Source organism: Oryx dammah, unplaced genomic scaffold (genome assembly GCF_014754425.2).
Source record: "Oryx dammah isolate SB20612 unplaced genomic scaffold, SCBI_Odam_1.1 HiC_scaffold_2, whole genome shotgun sequence".
NCBI lineage: Eukaryota > Metazoa > Chordata > Mammalia > Artiodactyla > Bovidae > Oryx > Oryx dammah.
In genome coordinates, this window is record NW_024070186.1 from 156435969 (window position 1) to 156452110 (window position 16142).

Consider the following 16142-nt stretch of genomic DNA (forward strand, 5'->3'; position numbering starts at 1 on the left):
ATATGTTTCTATATTTATAACTGTATAACTAACAAGCATATATATATGATATATATATATATGTGTATATATATATATATATTTACACATCTATGGACGAAACTCTAAAGCAGTATGTTTATTTTCTCTTTATAAATAAATAAACTGTGTTTAGCAAATTTAAGTACCTTGTTTACTATTATGGAATTAAGACACACTATCCTTTCACGTGTATTGAAGTCTCTTGTTTCCATCACATGTTCATCTTCAGAAAGACTGAAGGTTACTGAAACAATATATACCCTGTAGGTTTGGGGATGTGTCATTGTGTTTTTTTTTTTTTTACTTGCCTGTTAAACACTTTGGATTCGCCTTTGACTCCTCCCTCCCTCACCATCTTGCCAGGTCCCTCATCAGTATATATATTTTATTTGTTTTCTCACAATTTTCACCATGGCAGCGCTGGTCTAATGTGCCACCAAATCTTGGCTAAATCGTTGTGCAGCCTCCTACCTAGATTTCTGCCTTCCATTTTGCCATTCTATGGTATATGCCTGAAACAGTAGTTCAGGCAGAGTGAGTTTCTTAAATTGTAATTTGGGTCATGTCATTTTTCTGTCTGACTCCCACAGTGTCTTTTCTTCACTCAAATTCTAAGCCTGTACATATACAGGCATGGTTTGGACCTCTTTTCCTCTCTGGAAACATCTCCTGTTTCACCTCTCTTTCCCTCTTTATTCCAGGTCTGATCTTTTTGTTATTTCTTTTTCTTTTTTTCTTTTTCTTTTTTTGTTATTTCTTGAACATCCTAGGAGATCTTTTCTTCCCAGAAAATCTTCATTTAGAAATTCTTATGCTAAGTGTATCTTACATCTATTGTTTTTTCTCTTAACCAATTTATCTGTCTAGTGACACAGGTTCGATTCTTCCTAATCATGTCAAACCTCTTTTTCTCAAAAAAAAAAAAAAATCTTAATCTTTTCTCAAGTCTTGTGGGTGATTTTCATGAACTATCTCTTGAATATGTCCCCTTCTCTGTATTACTCTTCTTATCTATTTCAGAATAGCTTTTTCCTAATTTGTTGTTTTACTTTCCACAATGTTAGTAACAGTGATATCCTGGGAAATTGCTTAAAGAATCCTATTTGCACGTCATTGATACTCTCATTTATTAGCCATTGAGAGGGTGTAAAATGTGATACACTGTTATTAATGGCCTTCATATATATGGCAGTAAATAGCTTGCTAGACTTCTTTTCTACAGCTTTTACTTTAGAATTCTATCATAGAGCAAAATTCATATATTTGTTTATATGTTAATAGTCCTTCCCACTTACCTTAGTCCTCCATCACCAGATCCTCTAGCAAGCTTTAGTTCCATACATTGAACCTCTTAATTTTGGACCAAACAGAGTAACCTGTACAATAAAAAGTACTCAGTAAAAATGTGTTGAATGAGCAAATTATAATTAATGAGATTTTCCTTAGCCATTTTTCTAAGCTATGTTTCTAAGATATTATAAGATATGAACACAAGCATAAAATTGAAGATATAGTGAGACTTGAGTGATGACATTTTTCGAATAAAAAGCAATGGTAATATCAAAGAAAACCACGCCAGTGAAACATTTCAATTGTTGTCTGCAATAGTAATGCATTTGGCAAACGCCCATTGGAGTTTCCTATTGATTTGAGTCAATGACAGTTTCTTCTAAATTCATGGTGAGTTCTTTCAGAGTTTATCATGATAATTTGTTAGAAAAAAATATATCAGTTTTTCAAGAATGAAGCCATTAAGTTGCAAAACAATGAGTGATGAAATAGAGTGATTTTTAGCCTCTTTGTCAAACTCAATGCTTGTGTCTCAAATTGCATGAGTCTTGATTACAGTTGTGTTTGTTATTGTATTTGTTACACAATGTTTACAAAATATATTTTCAGATTAATTTTAGATTGGAAAAGCCACGGACAGAACTGCAGCAAGTGGAGGTTCTCTTATGCCATATTGACCGTTTTGCTGCATCTCTCACATCCTTATTCCTCAGACTATAAATCAGTGGGTTTAACATGGAGATCACCAACAAAGACCTTCTCTTGTTCCAAGAAATACTGAGAGCTTGGCTGGATATAGCTGAAGGTCACAGACCCATAAAATAAGGTCACAGCAGTCAGATGGGAGGCACAAGTGGAGAAGGCTTTGTGCCTTCCCTCAGCTGAGCTGATTCTCTGGATGGCGATGATGATATGAATACAAGAGACCATGATGATAATAAAAGTGAACATTGCAATGACCCTGGAGAATATCAAAAGCAGCATTTCATTGTTATAAGCATCTGAACAAGAGAGCTTCAAAAGAGGGGGAATGTCACAGAAACAGTGATTCACAATGTTAGGACCACAGAAGTCTAGTTTTTGCAAACCTATTGTGTGCGTCAGGGAGTTAAAGAGTCCTCCCGAGTAAGATAAAAGAACCATCTGAATAAAACCCGTTGGATCATAATGACTGTATATAATAGCAGCTTGGCTATTGCGACATAGCAGTCATAAGCCATCATAGACAGGAGAATGCCTTCTATGGTTACATACAATGCAAAAAAAAAAAAAAAAACTCTGTATAACACATCCAGAAAAGGTGCTGGACTTACGTTTTGAAAGGAAATTGACTAGCATTTTACGAGCAAAGACAGTAGAGTAGCAGATATCACAAAAAGGTTGCCAAGGAAGAAGTACATTGGAGTATGAAGCTGGGCATTTAGCCAGATCAATATGATCATCCCCCAGTTGCCTATCAGAGTGATAAAATAAGGATAAAAAGCAGAAAGAGAGGGACCTGCAATTTAGAATTTTCAATTAAACCTACCAGAAGGAATTCCTTCACACCTGTGTGATTCCAACCTGCCATGCCTCCAGGTTTGTATAGCTCTTTAGCTGCAGAATAAGATGGTATCACTCAGAAGAAAAAAAAAAAATATATATATATATATATATATGATTTCTCCATGATCTGGTGTCCATAATAACAGGAAGCATCTAGGTTTAGCCTGTAATTAGATGAAAAAAAGAAATTAGCTTCAGCACCAGACCTTGTGTTTGCTAGACAATACATTTATAATGACTCACATTTTTTAAACTAGAAATTATTTTATTCCTTCCTTCTCAGTTTCCACATAGTCTACATTACAATAAGGAAACTATCTTAGATAATGAAACTACTAATTGGTAGAAATGACATTATAACCCATATATGGCTTATATCAACCACCTGACTTGGTCAATGACACATATAAGTTCTCTGCTTTCAAGGGTTACAAACTCTGTAATAGAAATGATTTCCTTACCTGTGGCTAACCTATTCCTATTTTTTAATACCCAGTTAAATTTTGACACTCATAATATTCAACTCCTTTCGTTTATAAATCTCAAACATCAGAAAATTTTGCCTCACCTATGATAAGATTCCCCACTTGGACAAACAATGGCTGTGCCTTCCATGATAGCTGAAACAAGAGGAAGTGATAGAGACATATTTTCATTTACTATTTAGTATTAAAGCCCATCAAAAACTAGCACTGTAATTTAACTTGATAATTTTTATATCACACTTGTATTTGCCTTCCCATCTTTTTTTTTTTTTTAATCAACATGGAAACAACAAACCCAAAAATTTCATGTAAGGAGGTAAGCCGTGAGTGTGAAGTGTCAAAACTATTATCTTCACATCTCTGAGGGTTTTTGTTTGTTTGTTTGTTTTGTTTTTATTAGCATTAAAATACAAACCCAAAAAATGTCACGTGAAATGTCAAGGTGTGAGTGTGAAGTACCAAAATTATGTTGGTCAGATATGTGTTGTTTTAAAAAAATGTAGGCTGTCACTCAATTTCATTTGCTTTTCTGGCATGATATAATGTTAACTCAACAACATTTATGATTCAATATCAATAAATTAAGCATTTGTATATACTTTCATGGGCTTCCCTGGTGGCTCAGAGGTTAAAATGTCTGCCTTCAATTCAGGAGACCTCGGTTCGATCCCTGGGTTGGGAAGGTCCCCTGGAGAAGGAAATGGTAACCCACTCCAATATTCTTGCCTGGAGAATCTCATGGAGAGAGATGCCTGGTAGGCTACGGTCCATGGGGTTGCAAAGAGTCAGACACGACTGAGTGACTTCACTCACTCACTTCACTTTCATATGTTTAATATATACTATTTATTACATGAGGCCTTGCCAAAGAGCACCACTGTAAAGAACCCTGTGTTATTGCAGGGGGCACTAAAGATCTGGGTTTTATCACTGGTCTGGGAAGATCCCTTGAAGGAGGGCATGGCAACCCCCTCCAGTATTCTTGCCTGGAGAATTGTGATGGACAGAGCAGCCTGGTCAGGCATGACTGGAGAGACTTAGCACACATGCATGCATGCTCACTACATATATATTACTACTTTATGCCAAGAAACGCTGTATTTTGTTAGAGATGAACAAGAAAAATGTCATGCTCTCAAGGTGTTTACATGTTATTAAAGAAATGAATCAAATAAGCACCTATTGATATTTCACATACAACAAGGGTGAATACAATGAAGAAGAAAAGTAATGCAGGAGAGGGTGAATAGAAAGAGAGCGTAGTTACTTTACTCTGTTGAGAATTAGATTCTTATTGCTGCTGTAACAAGTTCCCAAGAATTGGTGGTTTAAAATAACATGCATGTATTTTATGCAAGGCACTGGGTTAGGCATTTTACATCTCAAGAAGGATGTTTGAGTTGTGCTCTCAAGGAACTTGAAGTCTAGGAGGTCAGGATATGGATAAGCTTGGGATGTAAAATTCAGGTATTGTTAAACAAAACCAAAACTTTCATTCTATTAGTACAGAGGTTCATCATTCACAAACTGAGATTATAAACTTGATCATGTTTATATTTTAGATCAATGAATTTGGGAATCAAAGTCTACTATATCCAGGAAAAAGAAGAAATAATTTATTGGAAAATATAAGTAACTTTTTTCCCATTAAAATATCTACATTGTAAAATACAGAATTGGTGTATTATAATTTGTATGGATGTGAGAGTTGGACTGTGAAGAAGGCTGAGCGCAGAAGAATTGATGCTTTTGAACTGTGGTGTTGGAAAAGACTCTTGAGAGTCCCTTGGACTGCAAGGAGATCCAACCAGTTCATTCTGAAGGAGATCAACCCTGGAATTTCTTTGGAAGGAATGATGCTAAAGCTGAACCTCCAGTACTTTGGCCACCTCGTGAGAAGAGTTGACTCATTGGAAAAGATTCTGATGCTGGGAGGGATTGGGGGCAGGAGGAGAAAGGGAAGACCGAGGATGAGATGGCTGGATGGCATCATGGACATGATGGACGTGAGTCTGAGTGAACTCTGGGAGATGGTGATGAACAGGGCAGCCTGGTGTGCTGCGATTCATGGGGTCACAAAGAGTCGGACATGACTGAGCGACTGAACTGAACTGACTGAATTTGGTACTAGGTGATCAGTCTTGCCCAACTGTTTGTGACCTCATGGTCTGTAAACCACTAAGCTCCTCTGTCCATGGAATTATCCTAACAAGAATACTGAAAAGGATTGCATTTACTCCTCCAGGGGGTTTTCCAGACCCAGGGATCAAACCCCTGTGTCTTGTGTCTCCTGCATTTGCAGGAGAATTCTTTCACTAGTGTGCCACATGGGAAACCCCAAAGCACATTTATGTCTTTTTAAATGGGATTTTTCCCCCCTCTGAGGATTCTTAGTGTAATGGGGGCATCACGTCACTGGTGTGTTCAGACGAGGATTGAAACAGGCTGGAACCTGAGACCTGGGACTCTTTGTTACAATTCTTGCACCTGGACAAATGTCTCATTGAGCTGCAAAATAAAAAGAAACTCTGAGAGGCTCAGAGATAACTGTGCACATGCACAGTTGGGGGCAATTATGGACAACAAGACCCCAAAAAACCAACCCTGTTCCTCTCCACACCCCCCAAAAACTAAATAAGACCAAAACCCCAGCTACCACTTCTAAAGAGCTGGGAACAAAATTATGGTGTTGAGAGCAAAACCAGGGTACTTTGCATTCCTCCTGCATTTAACACCACCAAAAGGGTGGGGGAACCATATAAATCACCCCTCCAGCCTGCTTGGGACCCCCTTCTACTCTCACCCCATAAAAGGAACAGCTTGCCCCACTTTGAGGAGTAAGTAAAGGAACCTATAATTGTTTTCATTCCCCCCCCACCCCACTGCATATTGGAGAAGGAAATGGCAACCCACTCCAGTGTTCTTGCCTAGAGAATCCCAGGGACGGTGGAGCATGGTGGGCTGCTGTCTATGGGGTCGCACAGAGTTGGACACGACTGAAGCAACTTAGCAGCAGCAGCAGCCACCCCACTGCATCAGAGTCACAATAAAGCCATGCCAGAATTTCTTGTCTAGCCTCATCAATTTCTATTGATTAAGGAGGGTCAAAATTCTGACCAGTAAGAAGATGGTTTGAGTTCCAATATAACTCTTCCTTTGACCTGTTGCATATTCCTTATAATAATAAAAAGAAACAAAGAAAACATGTGTGTATAAGTTTCCTTTCATTATTCGGAGAAAGGGAGGGAAAAACGAAGTTCTGTGCCAGTTTAATTAGCATAAGTCACATGGAGGATGTAGTAGTGACCTGAAGCACGATACTGATAGACAAGCCTCAACGTCAGGACACAGGAAAACCAGGCGAGAATCCAATAGGCTAAACAGCAAGAGTTCTAACAACAGCTTTATCAATGGAACCCATAATAGAAAACACTAGGTAGGGAAAAGTGTTACATTGCACTAAAGTATGATTTTCTCTCATGCTGTTAGAATTACAACTAGAACTCAGAGTCATTCTGTCACTAAATTCAAGATTTCTGATACCAACGAGTATCATTTATCTGATAAAGTTAGAGTCTGCTTTTGACAGTAATAATTGTGAATATTCCCTTAGGAAAAAGAACTACTGGAAACAACAGTTTTGTGACTGAAAGACATAGTTAAATGCAATTCTTCCAAATCTCAGAAGGGTATCCTGAAAAGTCAAGATTCCCCAGAGAAAAATATTTGTTTAAAAAATATGAAATTCCTTCACTGTAGTTTACTTTTCACTTGTAACTCCAAACGGACATTAGAAAAAACACAATCAACAATGATCAAGATCACAATAAGAAAGATAATGGTGAGAGAAATCACAAAGTTAAAAGCATTTATTGGGATAATAAAAAAGTGATCCCAGCCAAGTATCTATCAAAACAGTCAAAACAATTTCAAAATGATGGTATAACTATGCTGTAAACCAAAACTGAGCTATCTTACTATATTCTCTCATGAAACTTTGCTTTCCAAATACGATTACATTTTTATAATATTTACAACTGAAATCGTAAAGTATTATGTGTAAACATTGCATTTCACTTTTATTTTGTTCATGTTGCTACAGTACAAGTACATGTAGAATTGATTGCATGCTATATGAACTATTTGTTATTAATAAATTCATAACTATGCATAAGTATAAAAATATGTATTTTCATGTTTAGCCACTAAGTTGAATCCAACTTTTTGGTGACCCCATGGACTGTAGTCCACCAGGCTCCTCTGTCCTTGGGATTTTTCAGGCAAGGACACTGGTGAAGGTTGCAGTATTTCCTTCTCCAGGGCGTCTTCCTGATTCAAGGGTTGAACCTTTATCTCATGTGTCTCCTGCACTGCAGGCAGACTCTTTACCTACTGAGCCATGGAGAAGCCAGTATATAAATATACTCATAGCTTAAAGTAATATAAACTATAATTTTATGATTAAAGTTGTTTATAAAACATCACTCCACACATACACACATAGAAACTTAAATAGCAGTCATTAATAAAAATTTAAAAAGAAATACTATCAACAACCACCACCTTGACATAATGAAAGACTCAAAACTACATAGATCATACTGTCTAATTTTAAAATAAGACATATTGGGAATTTCAGTGGTCCAGTGGCACTCTTACTGCCAAGACTCCAGGTTGGATCCCTAGTTGGGGAACTAAGATCCTGTAAGCAGCACAATGTGGTCAAATACAATAAAATAATAAAAATAATACATATTTATTTGTAGACAACCTTATCCAGGCACAGTGGATTTGCAGTGGGAAGAAGCAGAAGCTTGTAGCAAAAGCATTCTTGTGTTCTGTAGATCAAGTGTCTGTGTGCATCGCCAGCTTTTGTTATAGACAGGATGCAATGATAAACTCAAGAAAAGTAGAAAATAATTCTTTAAATATTATTATTAGAACCATAAAATAAATGTAGAATAAAAGTTTTTATTAATAAAACTATTGCTAATAAGACTAGGGAGAAATGCTTTTTCTAGTACTATAGCCAAATAAAATTCTGAGATATAATATTCTACTTTCCATAGAATATCTCAAATTTACTGCAACTGTGAAAATGGCTTTAAGTTACCATGTTTTAAAATGAAAATGTTAAAATGATAATCTTCAGCTGTGTCTGGCTTTGTGAGTCCATGGACTGTAGCCTGCCAGGCTCCTCTGTCCATGGAATTCTCCAGGCAAGTACGGGAGTAGGTTACCATGCCTTTCTCCAGGAGATCTTCCCAATCCAGGAACTGAACCCAGGACTCCTACATTGTGGGCAGATTCTTTACAATTTGAGCTACCTGGGAAGCCCTGTATTAACTACCATAACCATACACAGACACATGAAAATATTGAACATGTGTATTAAATAAATTGTTCCCATTTTCCAAAAAAAAATGAGAAGAAAACATTTAAAAGATAAATAAAACACAGACTAAGACATTGTTATCTGACTGTTTGAGAAAAATACTGAAATCACACAGCTGGTAACAGATTTTTAGTGTGAAGTAACAGGAAATGTCAAAATTTTAAATAAAACTATTGCCACTTCCTAAACATACTCACAGTTAAGTCCAGAGTAAGCAGAAGATCTAGAAAAGACCAAGTTTTCTTGATCTTAAAGGATTTATTATTGAAAGTAAAGCTTTATTATATTTGCTTCTTTTTCTTTTGGGGCCACAGTTAGTATTAATAGCTCCTTGTGTAGATGTGAATCTCAGATGTCCACAGGCTGGACATCTTTTCATTAGCATCTTTTCTATTCTCTTGAGACTGAAACTAATCAAAACTGCAAGTAGTCTCAATGGTTGTTCAGTAGGTGCCTCTGCTCTCTTTTTTTATATAAAATATATATATTTTTTAGATAAAGCAATTTAAAAAGTGTGTTCTCTAAATCTTAAACGTCTTGGGATAAGGTGCAACACAGAGATGCAGTTGCAATTGCATCTAAATGCCATTGCAGAAACTAAAGATGTGTGTTTCAATGACACAGACACTACTCAGACAAGTGTTCAAATATTCTAATGGTGAAACAGCTGCAGTTGTCCTCTTTCCTGTAAAATGGAACCATTCAAATATACTTTACTTATCTCATTGATTCATTATGAAATTGACCAAGTTACTCACTGGTAAATAATCCACCTGCTATGCAAGAGACACAGATTTGAACCCTGGGTCGAGAAGATCCCCTGGAGTAGGAAATGGCAACCCACTCCAGTATTCCTGCCTGGGAAATCCCAAGGACAGAGGAGCCTGGTGGGCCACAGTTTATGAGGTTACAAATAGTTGCACATGACTGAGTGACTAAACAGTGCACAATATCATATTCCAAAATTTTAACAATCATTCACATTAAAGTTTTATGAGAGATTACACACACATGAAATCAATTCAATTGCATGCTCTCTTTTTGGCTTATTAATATAATCAGTTCAGTTCAGTCACTCAGTCATGTCTGACTTTGCAACCCCATGGACCACAGCACGCCTGGCCTCCTTATCTATCACCTGCTCCTGCAGTTTACTCAAACTCATGTCCATCGAGTCGGAGATGCCATCCAACCATCTCATCCTCTGTCGTCATCTTCTCCTCCTGCCTCCAATTTTTCCCAGCATCAGGGTCTCTTCAAGTCAGTCAGTTCTTCACATCAGATGGCCAAAATATTAGAGTTTCAGCTTCAGCATCAGTTCTTCCAATGAATATCCAGGATTGATTTCCATTATGATGGACTGGTTGGATCTCCTAACTGTGTAAAGGACTCTCAAGAGTCGTCTCCAACACCACATTTCAAAAGCATCAATTCTTTGGTGCTCAGCTTTCTTTGTTGTGCAGAAGCTTTTAATTTTAATTAGGTCCCATTTGTTTATTTTTGCTTTTATTTCCAGAATTCTGGGAGGTGGATCATAGAGGATCCTGCTGTGGTTTATGTCGGAGAGTGTTTTGCCTATGTTCTCCTCTAGGAGTTTTATAGTTTCTGGTCTTACATTTAGATCTTTAATCCATTTTGAGTTTATCTTTGTGTGCAGTGTTAGAAAGTGATCCAGTTTCATTCTTTTACAAGTGGTTGACCAGTTTTCCCAGCACCACGTGTTAAAGAGATTGTCTTTACTCTATTGTATATTCTTGCCTCCTTTGTCAAAGATAAGGTGTCCATATGTGTGTGGATTTATCTCTGGGCTTTCTACTTTTTTCCATTGATCTATATTTCTGTCTTTGTGCCAATGCCATACTGTCTTGTTGACTGTGGCTTTGTAGTAGAGCCTGAAGTCAGGCAAGTTGATTCCTCCAGTTCCATTCTTCTTTCTCAAGATTGCTTTGGCTATTCGTGGTTTTTTGTATTTCCATACAAATCTTGAAATTATTTGTTCTAGTTCTGTGAAAAATATCGCTGGTAGCTTGATAGGGATTGCATTGAATTTATAAATTGCTTGGGTAGTATACTCATTTTCACTATATTGATTCTTCCAATCCATGAACAAGGTATATTTCTCCATCTATTAGTGTCTTCTTTGATTTCTTTCATCAGTGTTTTATAATTTTCTATATATAGGTCTTTAGTTTCTTTAGGTAGATATATTCCTAAGTATTTTATTCTTTTCGTTGCAATGGTGAATGGAATTGTTTCCTTAATTTCTTTTTCTACTTTCTCATTATTAGTGTATAGGAATGCAAGGGATTTCTGTGTGTTGATTTTATATCCTGCAACTTTACTATATTCATTAATTAGCTCTAGTAATTTTCTGGTAGAGTCTTTAGGGTTTTCTATGTAGAGGATCATGTTATCTGCAAACAGTGAGAGTTTTACTTCTTCTTTTCCAATTTGGATTCCTTTTTTTTCTTTTTCTGCTCTGATTGCTGTGGCTAAAACTTCCAGAACTATGTTGAATAGTAGCGGTGAAAGTGGGCACCCTTGTCTTGTTCGTGACTTTAGGGGAAATGCTTTCAATTTTTCACCATTGAGGATAATGTTTGCTGTGTGTTGTCATATATAGCTTTTATTATGTTGAGGTATGTTCCTTCTATTCCTGCTTTCTGGAGAGTTTTTATCATAAATGGATGTTGAATTTTGTCAAAGGCCTTCTCTGCATCTATTGAGATAATCTTATGGCTTTTATTTTTCAATTTGCTAATGTGGTGAATTACATTGATCAGCTTTCTTTATAGTCCAATTCTCACATCCATACATGACTACTGGAAAAACCATATATTTGACTAGATGGACTTTTGTTGGCAAAGTAATGTCTCTGCTTTTTAATATGCTCTCTAGGTTGGTCATAGCTTTTCTTCCAAGGACCAAGTGTCTTTTAATTTCATGGCTGCCATCACCATCTGCAGTGATTTCAGAGCTCCCCAAAATAGTCTCAAATTGTTTCCATTGTTTCCCCATCTATTTGCCATGAAGTGATGGGACCAGATGCTATGATCTTAGTTTTATGAACGTTGAGTTTTAAGCCCTTCCAATATAGGTAGATTTAAGGGTTTAGCCCTTGGGTTGGAGAGATCCCCTGGACAAGGGCAGGACAGCCCACTCTAGTATTCTTGCCTGGAGAATCCCATGAATAGAGGAGCCTGGCAGGCTGCAGTCCATAGGGTCTCAGAGAATCAGATATGACTGAAGTGACTTAGCATGCATGTATGCAAAACAGGATAAAACCGTGTTTGTTTGTTTGTTTGTTTACCACACTGGTGACTAATTTTGTATAAAAATACAATGAAACATAGGCATATATAGTTAGGACTAATAGTGATGTTTCAGTTAAAAGAACTACATGTACTCTCTATCATACTTAACAGTGTTTGCAGTCACTAAAACAAAATATGGATTCTCAATGTTATTTCTGTATCTCTATTCTTATCAAGGTGGCAAATATTACCTCATATTTTTCAAAAATATATTTTTTACTTACTTCTGAGAAAAAAAAATTAGTTACAGATAAATTGTTTGAATGACAAACTACCCAACAATTGCACTCACTTCACATTCTAACAACATAATGTTCAAAATTCTTCAAGCTAGGCTTTAGCAGTATGTGAATCAAGAACATTCAGATGTACATGCTGGGCTTAGAAAAGGCAGAAGATCAGAGATCAAATTGCCAACATTCACTGGATCATAGAAAAAGCAAGATAATTCCAGAAAAACAACCTACTTCCACTTCTTGAATACAGTAAAGCCTTTGACTGTGTGGATCACAACAAACTGTGTAAAATTCTTCAAGAGATGGAAATACCAGTCGATCTTACCTGTATCTTGAGAAACCAATGTGCATGTCAAGAAGCAACAGTTAGAACCTTACATGGAACAATGTACTGGTTCAAAATTCGGGAAATAATATGTCAAGGCTGTATATTGTTGTCCTGTTTATTTAATTTATATTCAGAGTACATCATGTGAAATACCAGACTGGATAAATCGCAAGCTGGAGTCAAGATTGCTGAGAGAATACCAACAACCTATGAGATATGTAGGTGATATCACTCTAACGGCAGAAAACAAAGAGGAACTGGAAAGCCTCCTGATGAGGGTGAAAGAGGAGACTGAAAAAGCTAGTTTAAAACTCAAAATGCAAAAAAAAATTAAGATCATGGCATCCAGTCCCATCATTTCATGGCAGTTAGAAGGAGAAAAATGTGGATATAGTAACATGCGATTTTATTTTCTTGGGCTCCAAAATCACTGAGGATGATGACTGTAGCCATGAAGTTAAAAGATGCTTGCTGCTTAGAAGGAAAACTATAACAAATCTAGACAGTGTATTAAAAAGCAGAGACATCACTTTGCCCACAAAAGTCTATATAATTAAAACTATGTTTTTTTTCAGTAATCATGTATGGATGTGACAGTGGTCCATAAAGAAGGCTGAGCACCAAATAACTGATGCTTTTGAATCGTGGTACTGGAGAAGGCTCTTGAGAGTCCCCTGGACTGCAAGGAGATCAAACTGGTCAAACCTAAAGGAAATCAACCCTGAATATTCATTGGAAGGACTGATGTTGAAGCTGAAACTCCAATACTTTGGCCACTTGATGTGAAAAGCCAACTCATGGGAAAGATCCTGATGCTTAGAAAGATTGAAGGAAAGAAGGAAAGGGGGTGACAAATGAATTGGTTGGTTAGCATCTCCATCTTGATGGACATGAATTTGAGCAAGCTCTGGGAGACACTGAAGGATAGGGAAGCCTGGTGTGCCTCAGTCGCAAAGAGTTGGACTTCACTTTTTGACTGAACAACAGCAACAAATTCCTTTGAAGATATCTACTTTGTCCCTTAAATATAATTTTTTTGTGTTATGTCACTAGAAAAATTGATATTTTCAACTCATGCCATTAAACAAATTAACTCCTGATCTCCAAGACTCAGTATAAAGTCAATCAAGATTAGAATTGGAACATAGATTTTAATTCTGACCTGCACTGAAGATGGTCATCAAAATGTAGGTATTTTCTATAGCGGGAACCTGAATTTAGTATTTTAAATTTACATTCTTATGACTGAAATGAAATATATCTTTTCAGTATTCTCTTTCTCTGACCATAGATAGGCAGAAAAGTAAATCTAATCGAATATAATTGTTACATATATTCTACTTTATTCTGAAATGTGGCTTTTTTATTATATATATGTATATATTTTTTCTCATTTTATATTTTCATTAAAATTATGTCATGATTTTCTGTATGTATATTATCAGGCCAAATGTTATGAATTAGGGAAATACTTCAGACCAAAATAAATAAAACAATATCTGAGTTTTTCTTACCAAATTATTATTCTGACTTAAGTTCAGGGAGTGACCTTACTATTATGGGTTTCTCTTGTGTATAGACAGAGAAATACAGTTGAGAAAGATTTTTAGTTCTCATCTAGGTATAATTTGCCTCCTAGGTATAATTGGGGACATTGGAAAGATTTGGATACATTTTTGGTTAACCTAAATAGGGAGGATGCTACTAGTATCAAGTGAGTAGAGACCAGGTAGGCTACTAAAACCCTAAACTGTACAGGGTAAACCTCTCTTCCTCTTCTTCTACTAACAAAGGCGTATTGGCCCAAACTGTCAATAATGCTGCTTTTAGAAACTGTGCTAGTTAAACTTCTACAATTTTATAGTTTACATGGAAATTGTAGTTTACTTATTTTAGACTAATTTATTTTTGTAAATGAAAAATGTCTTAAATTTAACAGGTCCCTGTTAAGGAAGTTGACATGCTTCTTTGTGCAACCTTATGGTCATGAACACAACAGATAGATGGTTAGAAGAAATCAGCTCATTCCATGAAAATCTCATTAACTTTTTGCAGCAGGAGGAAACACTAACGTTAAAGGAATGATGAACAATAACCCTTACTTTTCAGAAACAATTCAAGAATAAGATTGAATGAATGGCATTGTACTCTGTACTCCAATAAAGTTTTCATTGAGGGCAAATATTTCAACAGGATGAAGAGACACTGAGTTGAATCTTAGGTTCCAATATTTTTTTAACCTCTTGTAGACTCCCAGAATCTCTGGAATGCTTCATGGATATTGTTAAAATTCATTGTTTCTTCTAGGAAATCAAACCAAAGCACTATCTTAAAACCATATAATATGGTAAAACAATGAACAAGTGTATGCCATTACATTGTAACAGACAACATATATTCTAGGAGATTTTTACATATTTGATCATTTAATTCTCAAATTATCCATATACTAAGAAGATTAGGTATATTAGTTCATTTACACTTCAAAACAACCTATTTCATTGGTAATATTTTATTGTCTTTATTTTCAGGGTTGTAATCCTGTAACAAACCCAGCCATTTATAGCTCTACAACTACTACCAAATGCACAGTATGATATATTCTTATCTACACAGTGTATTCCTTCAACTCTGCTGAGATAAAATAGGAAATTAGGACTCAAGGATTAAAAGTAACCACAGAAAATGTCTAATAATTTAATCATCAAAACTGATCCCAGAGAAAGAAGGATTCATACTTCAATTGATTTATATGGTCAATTTACAGAATACAGTGATCAAAGGAATTGTTGACCTCTTCCTGAAGATAGAGTCAATAACTTATGTGTAAATAATTAATAATATATATAGTTAATAGTCTTTATGATTTTCACAAGCTTGTTTGCTTTTCCCAGATATCCACAGTGAATGAAAGAGTCTATTATGGTAATCAATCTAGGCCAACCAGTCCATCCTAAAGGCGATCAGTCCCGTGTGTTCATTGGAAGGATTGATGCTGAAGCTGAAACTCCAGTACTTCGGCCACCTCATGCGAAGAGTTGACTCATTGGAAAAGACCCTGATGCTGGGAGGGATTGTGGGCGGGAGGAGAAAGGGACGACAGAGGATGAGATGGCTGGATGTCACGGGTTTGTGTAGATTCCAGGAGTTGGTGATGGACAGGGAGGCCTGGTATGCTGCGGCTCATGGGGTCACAAAGAGTTGGACACGAATGACTGACTGAACTGTACTGAAAGAGAAAATACATGCTATAATTTTACTCTCTCCTAATATGAATGTGACTATCACTATACGTGCTTCTATCTGATTTTCTGAGAGCCAATGTAATCACCAGTATCTATCACGAGTAATGTCAAATTTCTCTGATGGTAAATGTTCTTTAAGTGCAGAATCTAGGCTTATTTTCCCAAACCCAGAAAACTGGGTTTGCTCACTCATCTATCCATTCATTCATCCTATCCATTTATCCATTTATTCATTAAATATATATATACTGAGCACATGCCCTACACCAAGCTGCATAGGTGT

The 16142-nt window shown here is 36.3% G+C and overlaps 1 pseudogene; it reads left to right on the plus strand.

Annotated features, from left to right (window-relative positions):
* LOC120882208 overlaps positions 1–16142 on the plus strand; it is a 933819-nt pseudogene that overhangs the window by 173389 nt on the left and 744288 nt on the right.